General features: G+C 36.5%; 1 long non-coding RNA gene across 4 annotated transcripts; it reads left to right on the forward strand.

The window, feature by feature from the left end:
* The first annotated feature begins 1281 nt into the window (after window positions 1–1281).
* On the forward strand, window positions 1282–14686 carry LOC104596095 (uncharacterized). 4 transcript variants are annotated; one of them, XR_734984.3, is made up of 6 exons: window positions 1498–1956; window positions 2087–2182; window positions 2707–2787; window positions 3012–3061; window positions 5972–6037; window positions 14474–14686. It is a non-coding gene; the product is annotated as an uncharacterized LOC104596095 (long non-coding RNA). The 4 variants fall into 4 exon arrangements; XR_016080782.1 differs by lacking the exon at window positions 2087–2182 and adding an exon at window positions 7616–7694 and having other exon boundaries at window positions 1509–1956; XR_016080783.1 differs by having other exon boundaries at window positions 1282–1956; window positions 2087–2787.
* Window positions 14687–15720: the final 1034 nt, after the last annotated feature.

Genomic DNA, 15720 nt, shown 5'->3' on the forward strand with positions numbered 1-15720 from the left:
GTCTCTTTTTACAGTTTCTAGACCATGACCAGTAAGCATCGGTTGAATGCACAAGGCTACAACGATGCCATTCACTTTCACTGTATGGCATCCAAGGATTGCATAAAACAAACAAAGTTGAAGTTCCTAAGCCCTATAACAACGACTCAAGAACCACACAAGGGAAAAACTACATAAAGATGTTTAAAATGAAGTGATAAACCAATCAGTCTTCTCAGTAAAAGAAAAAGAACAAAACTTCCCATGAGAATTAGAAACGTGGACTCAGATACAGAGCTTATCTGACAAGAACTTGATGAATAGTGTTGTTAAGATTGGAGGCACACCAATAATTGGAGCTATGTGTGTCAACTGGACCGGATTTGGTCCATTACAAACTGCGCCTAATGTGCAGCTACGGTGGTCACATTGTTCCTCGCCCTCACGACAAATTTCTCTGCTACCTTGGCGGAGACACTAGCATCGTCGTCGTTGACCGAAGAATTTCGGAAGCAAAGGTCATGCCTTTTTCATTGATACCTTATGATATTTATATTACAAACGATGGAGTTCCTTGTTCCCCAAAACTTTATAAAAACAAAGGTATTCCTAATCCAAAAAGAAAAGCAAAACAAAAAGACTTCCTATCTGGGACTCTCGTGAGTTTATTCGGGATTCTCGCGAGTCTATCTTTGTCCAATACTCCCCCTCAAGGTAGTGCATGAGGATTGCGAATGCCCAGCTTGGGAAGGAAAAAATCAAACTGTTTTTGTCCAAGAGCCTTTGTGAAAATGTCGGCAACTTGTTCACCGGTACGTACAAAGGAAGGTGCAATGGTGTCGGCTTGGAGCTCATTGCGAATGAAATGACAATCAACTTCAATATGTTTGGTTTGCTCATGGAAGACAGGATTCGCAACAATGTGCAGAGTAGCTTAATTGTCACAAAACAAGCGTATAGGTTGAGGATGAGATATACCCAAAGACGACAACAGACCTTTCAGCCACTTCAACTCACAACTGGTAGTAGCCATTGACTGGTATTCAGCCTCGGCAGAGGACCGGGAGACAGTATGTTGTTTCTTAGTCTTCCAGGAGATGGGAGAATGTCCTAATATGACAAAGTACCCAGTAAGAGAGCGACGAGTTAAAGGGCAATTCACCCAGTCGGAATCACAATAGGCATATAATTGCAGATCACTATCAAAATGCAAAAATATTCTTTGATCAGGACGTCCTTTTAGATAACGAACCACACGTAATGCCGCATCCCAATGATCAACACGAGGACACTGCATAAATTGAGCCAGGACATGGATGCAATAACTGAGCTCCGATCGTGTAATGGTTAAATAAATCAAACAGCCCACAAGACGTTGATATCGTTCAGGGTCATCTAGGAGTGCTCCGTCAGCAAGGGCAAGTTTATGATTCTGAGTAATAGGAAATGGAGCAGGTTTGGACCCCAATAAACCAGATTCTGTAATAATATCAAGTGCATATTTTCTTTGGCAAATAAATGTCCCCAATGATCTGCGAGTTACTTCGATGCCCAAAACATATTTAAGAACACCCAAGTCCTTCATGTGAAAACACCGATTCATATATTGTTTAAATTTGTGTATGAACTCTGGGTTATTCCCACCAACAATTAAGTCATCAACATAAACCAGGACGTGCAAGACAAGCCCATTCTTGCGATATATAAATAAGGAATAATTGGAATAGGATTGTTCAAACCCAAAGGGACTTGCCACAGACCATACAAAGATTTCCGGAAATTGCATACCTTTGCAGTCCCGGAGACCGAAAAACCTGGAGAAGGTTTCATATAGACCTCCTCATGGAGATCACCGTGCAGAAAAGCATTGTAGACATCCCATCTAATGCAAATTGCCTTTTTTTTGTTTGCAAATTGCGGATCCTGTGAAGTCGCTTCTGTCTGCTGAATACGCTGAAGTTGTGGCTATTTTAGAGTGTACGTTGCTTTGCTACCTTAAGCCTAGGAATTCAAGAACTTAGTATCTTCTGTGATTCAGTCAATGTTTTTAATACTGTAAACCAGAAATCTTTTGATCTGTTGTTTCATGATTTATATGATCTATCAGGTGTAAATTTCAAGTTGTTCTCTGTTGCCCGTATTTCTATCTCTCTACAACTCATATGCTGGTTGCAAAAGGAAAGATGAGTTCTGAGGCTGTTTGGTTGGTTCCCCCTTCGTGGCTACTTCCTCTGGTGGTTTCTAAATAATGAGGAAAATTTAGCTGTCCACTGTCGGCAGGAATTCTTCCCTGCCTAGAGTGAATAGGGGTCTACATAAAACCGTTATCTTCATTTATTTGAATTTTTTAATTAAAAAGTCCAAAATTAAAGGTTGAACGTTCCCAAATCTCAAGACAGAACGCCCTCTTCTTTCCAAAAACCCTTTACTGTTGTTTCGTCTTCTCTCCCAACTCTTACCTCTTTCCTCTCTGCCTCCCCACGGAACTATATGCAGGACTAGTAGTTCTAGGCAGCACTTCTTATTTGTGAAGTTTCATAAGTTGGAATATTAGATTGACGAGAATTTTTTTTATTTTTTTCTGAAGCAAACCCATGTTTAGGAAAATTTTACTGATACTTTTACCACCTCTTCACCCTTCCATTTTTGGAAGTTGGCTAAATTCTACTTGGATGCCAGTTTTTAGATTTGGTTTCTGATAAAATCTTATTAACTTGCATTTGGCAGTTGGCACTGCACTTGTTCTGTGCTTATAGTTGTCTCCATAGTTGGCTTACTGCAATGGTGGAAGTTGTTGATATGCATTAGGTGAAGTGATGGAATTTAAGATTTTTGAATATTTTGCCCTTTTCTCTTATATATTTTAATAAACTATTTACTGATTTCATGTTTTCTGAAAATTTTATTGCTCTCATCTACTAGTTTGTAGAATTATGGTACCTTGGTAATGCCTTTTCTTTCTTCATAACTAAATTTTCATTTTCTTAACATGCATTACAAATTCATTGTTATTATTATCATTTTTTGTTTAGGATCCCATTGTTACTGGTATAGAGGACAAGATTGCAGCCTGGTCCCAAAGGTGTGTTATTATCTAAGCTTGTGCTCAATGTTCTAAATTATGCATTAGAGTTCCTTCAGTTATAGCTTATATAGACTACGATTATATGGATGTCTCTTGTGTTTCTCCAAATGAGAAGTCCATGGCATGCCTTGATGCTATGATGCTGTGTTATAGCAATTGTGCTGCAACAAGGATGCCTCTTGGAAGGATGAGAGAGGCACTTGTGGACTGTATGGCAGCGATTGCAATAGAGCTTGAATATCTCAAGGTTCAATTCAGAGCTGCAAAATGTTATCTTGAGTTGGGAGAAGTTGAAGATGCAACAAAATATTTCATGAAATTGAACTTCTGATGGTCTGCAGAAAGTTGTACAAGTGGCTGATTATATGAGTCAAACTACTGAACTTTTGCAGCAGAAAACATCATTGGATGCAACAAAAAACTACAGGTTCAGTTGGGGAATTGTACATATGTAAGGGTGTAAAACAACTGACGGCAACTGTTGCCTGGAAAATTAACATAGTACTTACTCTTCACTACTTCTACTGCTGTCATCAGATCAGGTTGAGTTTCCTGAGTCCTGACCTGATAAGAAAACACACCCAGTTCTGTGTTCTGACCTACACATTATAGGGTTAATTTGTAAGTAAATGATCAGAACCTACTCTATTGTTTATTGGGCTTGTGGGGTCTCACCTCATTATAATAATAGATATCCTCATATATAGCCATGCCCATGTTTGTTTTGATGCTAAGCCTGCTAATTCTCTCTCTCACATGTAAATCTCAACCTTATTTTTTGATTGGAAGGAAGTTGAAGCCAAATTACTAGAGAACTTGAAGGAATTCTGATAATGAATGTGGTTTTTCCAATGGTAGGGCAATATTTGCAAACCCCAATGGATTGTTTATTCATTTAATGGTACAGTAGGCCCACAACTTGGCAATCCAAACCTGATGAAGTGGTGGAAACAAAAAGATATGGATTCCAAGTTCCAACAGGTTGGCCGGGTTTGGGTATAGAAATTCGAACCCCCTATTCCCACCATTCGTTATCTGCAACTGTCAACCACCAGATCCACCTAGGTCTAAATCATTCATCACCCTTGTTAATGTTCTGACTCCACCCCTCCCCCCACCTCTCTCTCTCTGAAATAATTCTCCTTGGTGGGACCTTGCTCATGAGGCAGACAAGAGTAATAGTTATGCACCCTACACAACACCCCAATGGGCTAAAATAATTAAAATGCTTACCAATTCCAGAAATGGATCTCCACTGTCAACCACCAGATCCACCTAGGTCTAAATCATTCATCACCCTTGTTAATGTTCTGACTCCACCCCTCCCCCCACCTCTCTCTCTCTGAAATAATTCTCCTTGGTGGGACCTTGCTCATGAGGCAGACAAGAGTAATAGTTATGCACCCTACACAACACCCCAATGGGCTAAAATAATTAAAATGCTTACCAATTCCAGAAATGGATCTCCATAGCAGAGGATTGATCCCTCTAGTGTATATCATAGTAGAAGGCCGAACAGCCCCAACTACAGTATCATCAATATTGACTATAACCTCCCTACAAGGTCCATTTCCTAGAGTCTGAGTAAGATTAATGGAAATCAATTCCTTAACTCTCCACAACCACCTTAAATTACAATTTTAACATTAACGTGCAGGGCAAGTCTGAGTAAGAAAGCTGAAATTGAATCTTCAATCAAAATTCAGACTAAAGGTGAATTACCAGAACCAGAAATTTAAACGACTCCTCATGGGAAATGGTTGAGCAATGCTAAGCATACGAATTTGTTTTCTTTCCACCCTTTACCATAATATTCCAAATGTGTGGTGTAAGCAGCTGCAATTGATTGAAATGGGTATAAGTGAGGAAAAAAAAACAATGTTTATATAGAATGTGATGAAAATTGTGGACCCAGAAAGAATTTAAATTTCCCTAGTGCTAGCCCTATCCCAAACTCTACATAATAACAATATATGAAGTGAAAATAATGACTAGCTTGTAGAAATGGGCACGGAGTACACCAAATAATGTACTGAATCATTCTACCATAATGATCTCAATGCAATATATGGTCAAGCAAGTAGGCTCCCTACTGGACAAAGAACAAGGACATGATGGGCATGGCATGATGGACATATGGGACATGAACCTTCATACTTCAAAGTGAATGAAGTTTGAAGAATGAGTGGAGAAGAAGGAAGATTCCAAACAAAGCCCTGTGTATATGACAACTCATGAAAGGTATTGTATCATTCTAAGGTTTTTGTACCTTAGCATGAGAAGCCCAGTAGATAAAAGTATTACAAATTTATTGGATGACAAGGGTAGGTGGGCCTGCGACTAATGGTTAAATAGGTGAGGGCAGTGAGGGAATTTCTAGGAAATTTGTGCAAGAGAGATCTAGAGAGAGAGAGAGAGAGAGAGAGAGGAGAGAGAAGACCTAGCAGATGCAGAGCAATCTAGTGATCTAATCTAAGAAGTGTAGGGAGGTGTTTGATAGTGTTGGGGATGAGAAGCAAAGAGAGATGGAGAGAGAGAGAGGGGGGGGGGGCGAGGGGCAGTTCGAATTGAGAATAAGTGTGAAAGGCACGAGTCAGGGGGCGAACAATATCTACTCCTAGGTTCCTTTGAGATGTACATATGATTCAGATCCCAGAAATTTGAATGTAAATAGACATCAAAAAATGTTGATGATAGAACACTATCAAATGTTAAGCCTTAAGCCTATTGTGTCAATGGAATCCGAAAAAAAAAAAGAGCAACGGTAGATGATTATACCTGAACATGGTGAAGAATAGATGATTATATCTACTCCTAGGTTCCTTTAAATGATTTCATTTCTGATACTAAAATTTTTTATCCTATCCTTAAGATTATTTACTTATATTGATTATTGTGAATTTATAGGATTGATTATATCCATAAGGCATTTTGTGTGGGCTTTGTGGCATCTAGGTTGCTTTAGAAAAGGATGTAAGTAACAACTTCATTATTTAATTTGTTTATTCTTTTGGCTATCTTTTCTAATATTGGAATGCCATGGAATGTGCTATGGACATGCTTTATATGATATTGGAGTGCTATGGATATGCTAACCAGCATGGTGAGGAGTTTTAGAGGATTAAATAAATCCACCACATAGATGCGTGCATTTTTTGTTTTTCTTTCTAATTCTAATGTTAATATGCTTTATATGGTCATGAAGAATATGCTAATCCATGTGGGTTAATTTTAATGTTTATAAGATTTATTGATATTGGAGTGCCATGGGTTCTTAATTTTTTACAATTCATTCATCACCCTTGTTATAAGTTTAAGCTGTAAGTGGCATTAGTTTTTAGATTTACTTTTCATAATCAATAAATATCTCCATGATAGTAATATATATAGATTCCTTTCTATTTAATTCAGCAACTTGATTGCTGAGAAATAGAATTTATTCATTCCTTGTTTTCTTTCCCAAGTTATATTTCATGTTGGGTCATTTTCTAGCTACTTGTTTGCAGCAGTAACATAATATGTCTGGATGGTAAAGGTGTAACAACACTTGGTTGTAATAAAGCAAGATTCTTTCAATGCACGTTTCAGTTTTATACTTTTGAGGAATCAGACTTTACTGTTGTATCTGTAATTTACAATTCAGAGACAAATCAAATTGATCTCAATTCTCAAGGTGTCCAAGTTGGTTTGGTTCAGCATTTGGTTTGTTGCACCATGTAACAAAATAATCCAAATCTCTCTCCAATGACTGAACAATCACTAATTCTTTGCTAGAATATTCCACTTGTTTCCATCTTGTCTGCACACCTGTAGTCTCAATACATGATTATATTGCTTGTTTCAATTAAATGGCAATATGACATCAAAATTACCCAATTGAATACAGACTTGCAACTTACAGAATTGGGTTAATTCTACATTTCCTAATTAAGTCTAGAATGTAATGGACATTTCACTAAAGAATGAAGCATACAAGGAAGATGGCAACAAATGCTGAAAAAAAGACACAGGATTTCTGTATCCACTTTCTTGATCTAGGATTGGTATGCACAGAAGAGAATCCAAATGAGGGTTCCACAATCTCCTCTGCTGCACACAAGCACACTAGACAAAGTTCAGAAAGAATGGATATTGAAAACAAAATTGATGCAAAACATACAAAAAAGAAAGGGAAAGATACCATAAAGAAAGAAATCAAGGCAACAATTGGTAATGCTCCTAAGGAATGTTTCTGATGTTTCAGGAACAGGAAACACCAGAGTATTCCCTTGGAACATCATTAAATACTGCCTAAGTTTCTCTAAATCTCTCTAACAGAAGCTTTGTAGATTTCTTTTGTTTCTCTAATCTGGGTCACTTTTTAAAGTTATTTTTAGATTATTAATTTATGGTTCAATAATTATGTCTAATCATAGCTATTTTAAGAGTTGTTAGATTGTTTACAAAATATAGAGAAACAGAAGTTGCAATCATATCACTTTCTCGTTGTCTAAGTTTAGAGTGTCAAAACTTATTATTTCAGTTGATTTTGATATTATATGTGTATTTCAGTTATCTATCCAATAAGATCAAGATATTGGAATCCAATGAGATTTGAGAGGGCCAATGTCATTTTACTAATGGAGTGTTGGTAATTGACAAGACTGCAACCTTTCTATTTTATTGTACATTTTGGAGTTGCTTTTGGTTTTTGTTCATTTAATTTTGACTTAGATTGTTAATTGGCATTGTAAAGTTATTTTAAGAGTTAAAGACCATATTTATCTGTCCTTACAAATTATAAATGGGCTTAGTGGAGTTTTGGTTTGAACTGTTATTATGACCCCCCAAAAAATGATTAACCCTATTACAAATCAACCAATTGGTTTAGGAATTTGAAGAAACTTGATTTCTTCCATGATTTATTTCCCTTTTTTACTATCGGCATTATTCCCTCCTGCCCTCCCTCCATACTATATTTCACCTTTTGTTCCTCATTCTCTATATTTGCATATAATTGATCTGTTCTATCTCTCTAATTTCAGGCTTTTCTTTCTTCTCCCTTTTTTTATCAGTAAAGAAGAAAGTTTTATTAATTCAAAGAGAGGATTTTAGTACATCTGGTTCAGATATTACAAGCCCCCAAATACACAAGATTTTTTTTTTTTTTATCAATAAGAGGAGATTTTATTAAATCTAACCTCAAGTATTACAATAAGGTGGGAGATTTCTCCATCCCAAGGATAAATTTATAATTTTATAATTTTGCCCAAAACATTTGGTGCCTAGCTGTCCCAAATACATAAGATTTACATTTTCTTAATTTCTTATTGATAAAAATCTCTGTTTTAAATTATTATAGCCTACTGAGTTTCCCCTTTTATTCCTAATTCTCTATTTTCTGTTGCATATAAATTGGTCTGATATTTAAGAATGAAAAAGCAAGATGAAATCTTCAAACAGTTTAGACAAACTTCTCTGTGCTTGGTTGGGAACATATTTCCAGCTTGCTCTTAGAAGTAGCAAACATTGAATAAAGAAGTAGGGGCTCCTATTTTACCCCTGCATATTTCTGTCCACTTAAGGGCGGGCCTTGGCACAATGGTAGGGTTGCTCCATTTTGACCAGGGTGACCATGGTTCAAATCTTGGAAACAACCTCCCTGTATGTATAGGGGTAAAGCTGCATACATCAGTCCCTCCCCAGACCCACATTGGTGGGAGCCTCATCTGGGCTGCCCTTTATGTTTCTGTCCACTTAAAAGAAGTTCAGATAAACCAATCATACTAAACATGAGTTAGGATAACGACCCCTAATTGCAACAGTTTCAATAATATGGCAATAACCCATTGGATTCATTTGACCTTTCCTTGGCCAGCAATGTGCTTTCTTCACTTCTATGTTACATGACATTGTGTAAAATCTCAATCATACATATGTTGTACAACCATGACATGATTTCCCCTTCCAACATCATCCCTGACTGACAGGTTTTCAGTACATGGAGTCCATTCTCTTCATTTTAGATATGGTGTCTTGAGTTAATAATAACAGGAAACACACTTAAAAGCTTAGAAATCTTGAAATTTGCATAACATAATCTAGATTCTTGAACCTCTTTCAACCTAGGGATTCTGGAGTCTCTTACAGCTCAAGAAAGTCTGAAAGTTAACTACACCTCCCCTTTCTCTAGCTGAAGATCAATGAAGCATTGGACCACTGTTGCAGACTCATATTAGAATGAAGGTTGGAGATCTTAAGTTTTAAATTTTTAATCAAGGGGTGCTGGACATTTCTTCAGTAGTCGTTCAAGATTGAACATACACTAAAAAGAGAAGAAGAAAAAGAATAAGAAAAGAATAAGAAAAGAATAAGAAAAGAGTGAGAAGAGAGAGAGAGAGAGAGAGAGAGCTCAAGAAAGATTTTGAGAAAAGAGAGAGTTGGTTGCTTTGAAACAGCCGCCCCACTCTTAAATTTATATACATAGTATCATACTTATAAAAAGGACTGAATTGCTTATATGGCAAGATAAGATAAGGCTGAAATCATAAAAGACTAATCCTAATCTTATCATAAAAGACTAATCCTAATCATAACTTATTGTTGACATACGAACAATGGGGACCACCTTAGTGTTCTCTACACTCCCCCTCAAGTCGGGAATAGATGTTTGTCATTCCCAACATGCATATATCTGCCTCTAACTTCTTCCTTGAAACCACCTTGGTGAGAAGGTTTGATAGCTACATGTTGGAGGTGATGTATGGAAGGCATACTTCTTGAGATGTAACCCTCTCTCTGATAAAATGTCGATCCACTTCAATATGCTTAATTCTGTCATGTTGTACCAGATTATGGGCTATATTGATGGCAGCCTGATTATCACAGTACAACATCAAGGGTTTCTTATAAACAATACCTAACTCCTAAAAAAATAATCTCAACCATAGAATCTCAGCTACACCATTTTCTATGGACCTATATTCAGCTTCAGCACTGGAACGATAAACAACATTTTGTTTCTTACTCCTCCAAGAGACAAGATTACCTCCTATAAAAGCACAATATCCAAATGTAGATCTTCGATCATCAACACACCCAGCCCAATCAGCACCTGTGTAAACTTCTATCTTCATGTGATCATTATTCTTGAATAAAATGCCTCTGCCTGGGCACCTCTTCAAATATGCTAGTATCCTCTCAGTTGCAAGGAGGTGAGTAGTCCTAGGAGAGTGCATATACTGACTAACCACACTAACTGCATAACTGATGTCGAGTCGAGTGAGACATAGATAGAGAAGTTTTCCAACTAACCGTTGGAACATAGCTTTATCTTCAAGGGGCTCTCCACCCTCTGCACTAATCTTGTGATTTTGTTCAATAGGTGTGTCAGCAGGCTTAACACCCAACTTTCCTGTTTCTTCAATAGGTCAAGAACATACTTTCTTTGAGAAACAAAAATCTCATGCTTGGATCTAATTACTTTTCTACATAATTTGCACAGAGACCCTCAGAGGTCACATAATTGATTTTAACTGGGAAAATGGTACACTTTGACTATTCTAAGGTCGAAAATACCCTTGTGTTGATGCCCTTAAGGCATCAAAATGCAAGGTTATCACACTCCCAACTTAAATATTGTTAGTCCCTTAGCAATGCAGCTTTAAAATTACACTGAGTATATAGATCTTTCCCATTACAAGGTCATCCCTAACAGAACTAATCAAGCATCCTGATTCCAACATTCTCAAACTCTGTATAGATCGGTATTGGGCTTTAGGGGTAAAACTGTATTATTTTGAATGTTACTGAAACATGGTTTAAAAATCTTATTTACCCTTCCATTTGCAAACTGTATCGATAAGATGAATTTGATTTTAAAATCAAACAGGTATTCTTCTTATTATTTCTGACAGCGGATTTCTACCCCTGAACTTATTTTTATTGTTACATTTCACTATTTTACGCGAATCTCGACACTTAGGTGAAGAGACCCGGTTACTAAGTCTAGGGTGTCCATTAACCTTTTATTCTCTTTCTCTTTTTTTTTTCTTATTTTTTGCAACACTGTTCAGGGTAGTCCACTGTCTCTTAACGATTTGAAGAATTTTATCTAATTTTTCAATCTTTCTCTTCCTATCTTGACAAGGGAAAACTTGGGAGTATTTTCTAATTTTTAAACGGTTTCAACAATATTCAAACAAGACCAATTTTTTACTCCTATCACTTGCTACCAATTTCTACAGAATTCAATATTCTTTTATCAGTTTCCTTAACTTTTTCTATTTGGGAATATCTTTTAATGGAAAATTTTAAAAATTTCAGTGAAATTTTATTTCGCCATCTTTATAGTCTTAGCTTCACAATTTTTTTTCAATTTTTCTCTCTTTCCTCACAAAAACTTGGTGTGTCCGGAAGCGCGTTGTTAAACACTCCGGAACACCAGTTTAAACATTTATAATTTTTACCATTTCTCAAACAACTACTAATGTAATAAATGGGTGAGAACGGGTCGTATCCACAGGGAAGCAAGTGAAAAATTAATATATACTTAAATCCGGACAAGAGAATACATTCGAGAATTGCAGAAAATAAGAAAATATAATCTATTATTGTTGAAATTAAATGTTTCGAATTTAAACAAGACAATAAGTAAAAATCAGAATTTAATAAAGTATAGGAATCAACAAAGGAAATAAAAGAAATGAATAAAAAAAAACGATCCAGAATCCAGATCCGGTGGCGGTAGCTACAGATCGGCCTAACAGTTTGTAGAAACCCCTCCTGACAAGAACTGGGTGTCTGTCCTTTCTACAACCCTCGAACCCCTCGAGACACCTTAGCCTTGAACTGGACGAATTCAGATATGCAAAACAAAGAAATGAACAAGAATTAAATCTAAAAGATTGCAGAAATAAAAATAACAGAAAAGAAAATAATGGTTGATCAGATCTAGTGGCGATAGTTGCAGATTGGTTGAACATCTTGCAGGAACCCCTCCTGACAAGATCTGGGCGTCTTCCCCTTTTACAACCCTTGAACTCCTCAAGAAACCTTAGCCTTGTTAACCGGGTGAATTGACCAACCCCTTCTACAGGGCCCCTGGGACCCTTTTTGTAGAGAAGGGTGAACACAACTGGAAATAGGGAGAAAGATGGGGGGCGGCAGCTGGGATTTAGCAAAGTTAGGGACACCCTAGGGTTTCTAATGGATAGCCACGATGGTTTTGGGGTTAACTCCACATGAGAAACCCTAGATTGAATGCTTTGATACCAAGTAGTCGTTCAAGATTGAACAGACAGTAAAAAGAGAAGAAGAAAAAGAATAAGAAAAGAAGAGGGAGAAGAGAGAGAGAGAGAGAGAGAGAGAGAGAGAGAAAGATTTTGAGAAAAGAGAGAGTTGGTTGTTTTGAAACAGCTTCCCCACTCTTAAATTTATATACATAGTATCATACTTATAAAAGGACTGAATTGTTTACATGGCAAGATAAGATAAGGCTGAAATCATAAAAGATTAATCCTAATCTTATCATAAAAGACTAATCCTAATCATAACTTATTGCTGACATACGAATAGTGGGGACCACCTTAGTGGGGTCCACATTAGTGTTCTCTACATCTTCCAAGTCGTAATTGTACCATTCTTGCCCCATAATTGATAAAACTCTGGTTACTAATAAAAAACATATACCTTATATTGTTGTAAGCTTATTCTGATATAAACAACTTAACAGATAATCTGAAACCATTCGTTCTTTCTAACTTTTAAAATTGACATTTTTTTTTTAATTTGTGCAAATTGATGGACCATTTGACCCATGACCCAATAGCCAAAACAATTTTGTCTGGTGCAAGTCTGACAATATTGTTGTCAAGTGTCAACCATGAATTTTCCTTAGTAGATTGGTATGGATCTGGTTGTATGGACCCAACTAAAACTTGGATTAATAATTGGACCAGGTAAGCCCTGTAACAAGATGATCTGGTGGAGGATTGACTAGTACAATGTCCCAAGTTTTGTGCCTTTTCTTCTATCACATTATTAACTTCACAAGCAGATAAATTCTTGTTTTCCTCTTTAATATTTTTAGCATCTGGATCAGGCTGTGAGTACCTGTTTGTGAAGGCCTCCAAGCCATGTCTTCTGGCTTTGGGAGGTTGAGCCCACTTGGAAAACTTATAAGCTATGCTTTTTAAAAAAATGTGGAGAGCCAACTTCTGTCATCGTACAGCCATTTAAGCAAGTTCTCTAGACAAACCTACTTCAGTAGCTTCTTCAAGGCAGCTAATTCAAAGCTGCTATGTGTGTGTGTGTGTTCTTAGTACAAACAGATGTTGAAGGGTTGTTTAGTACAAATTAGATGAGATGCACCACAAAGAAAAAATATTATGGCAATTGGCAATGTGTAAGGGATGCTTTTCTATGGGGGCTTTGGGTGAAAGGAATGCCAGAATTTTTGAGAAGGCTAGAGGGGTGGGGATTTGATTGAGCTCACTATGATAGGAGAAGCTCATTGGGCATTGGTATGTGATGAATTTAAAGGTGTCACCCTAAATGACTTGTTAAAATGATGGAAAGTTATTGGTGATTTTTAGGAGTGGAACCCCTATGCAGAATGCACAAACAGTAGGTAATATCAAACTCAACTTTGAAGGTTGCAACCTTGGGAGTCCAGGAGACTCCGGGTATTGGTGATGTAGTCAGGGATTATAATGGAAACATTATACTCAGCTATTCTGGCCCTACTGATGTTGGAAATTCTCTAAGGGCTCAACTGAAAATGATGATTCAAGGGCTGGAAGTGATGAGTAGGAAAGGTTGAAGGTGGCTGTCAAACTATAATCTCTTGGATGAGAAAACATGGCATGATACCATGGAAGATCAGACTATTGTTGAGAGAGAGAGGCACAATTCTTGGGTTCCTTGTTGAATAGCTGATTCAGCTGGGTGCCTAGGACTGCTAATGAACTAACTGATTCTCTACAACTCTAACTAGGACTGCATTATACAAATTCTGTGAAGGCAAGCCATCCAGAGACAAATTCTGCATTATACAAGCATTCATTGACTTTGACTTTTTTAAATTATGTTTTATATATTGAATGGTGGGAAACCAATAAATTCTGATATTGTTTATTAGGATCATATATATTATCAGAATTCTATAAGAGCCCCTCTTTAGCTTGCCATTCTCCCTTCATGTTGTTCCAAATGCATTTGGTTCAGCAGCTTGTTCAATAACTGATACTTGGGCACTTGTTCTTTTTCTTTATTAACCTCTGGTTTTTCTGAAAGAGTAACTTATATCTCACATTGCATGGGTTAAATCAATGGTAATGTATAATGCATATAAAACTCTTACATTATTTAATTTATATATCTAATTATTAACATCAATCCTTATGTATTCATTTTTGTTGAACATGACAGACTGAAGTTTATGATCTAAAGCGAAGGACATGAGTATGATGCATGTGCATATAATCAACTATTCAGATGCAATGAGGATAATTTTGTTAATTCTCTTTTCTTATTTTGGTGATGAAAAAAAAATTATTAAAGGTGTGTATTGAACAAAGACTATTATGAATGTTTTGTATAATTTTGTACAGGTTTTATCATATAGGAACATGTGAAATTAAATTCTTTTGTATTAGCATTCGTCAAAACTCAAATGAGAAATAAGCTTTTAGCAACGGTTTTTGCTAAAGGCTCCATACAACAATAGCTTCAAATGCGGCTATATTTTGTGATGACCAGTCTACAGCATCGGTTTTTAACCCTAACCATTGCTATAAGATGATACTATAGCAACTATTAATGTAAAAAACTGTAGCAATATATAAGAATGGTCAATACTTTTAGCGACGGTTTTACTTAAAACCATTGCTATTTCTACTTATTCATCAATAGCCCATATTCTAAAGCCACAAATAAAATCGTTGCTATAGCAATTTGTAGCAACAGTACAAAATAAATCTGTTGCAATAATTTTTTTTATTAAACCGTTGCTATAGGTATATTTGTAGCAACAGTGTACAATATCCGTGGCTATAGGCTTTAGTCATGCCAATATCCGCCATCGACAAAAAACCGTGGCTAAACTGTTGCTATATCTTTTAGCAACAGTTTTTTGTATCTTTTTGCAACGGTTTTATTCGTTGCTAAAGCCAATTTTTCTTGTAGTGTTCAAACCCACACATCAATAGCACCGATGCCAAACATATACATAGTACTTAATGAGCAGTCATGCGCTGAGAGGGCTAAGAACAAATCATCTTCCTAATAAGATTCTCGACACTATTTAACATTAGAGGTCTGATTCAAAAAGTCAATAACTCCCTTCAATTACAATATCACTTCAATGGAAAAGACAATGAACAGTACCAAAAGGATAGTTTGGGCATTTAGAAAACTTTAAATAGCCAGATGAATATTTTTTCGAAGCTAATTGACAAAATGCTAACGGAAGGGGGTCTTTGTCTAATGGCTAAATTTAAGAGGGTCTTTGTCACAAAAAAATACAGGAAGGACTTTGTCATTGACACCATAGTACAAGGGGGTCTTTGTAACTTACCCAATAACCGTTTTTCTTTTAACTATATATCACTACAACACCAATTTCTCACAAAAAAAACACCTTTTAAAATAGGGCATCGGTTTAAAAAAATGGCCTC

This window comes from Nelumbo nucifera, chromosome 1 (genome assembly GCF_055504915.1).
Source record: "Nelumbo nucifera cultivar China Antique chromosome 1, China Antique-T2T, whole genome shotgun sequence".
NCBI lineage: Eukaryota > Viridiplantae > Streptophyta > Magnoliopsida > Proteales > Nelumbonaceae > Nelumbo > Nelumbo nucifera.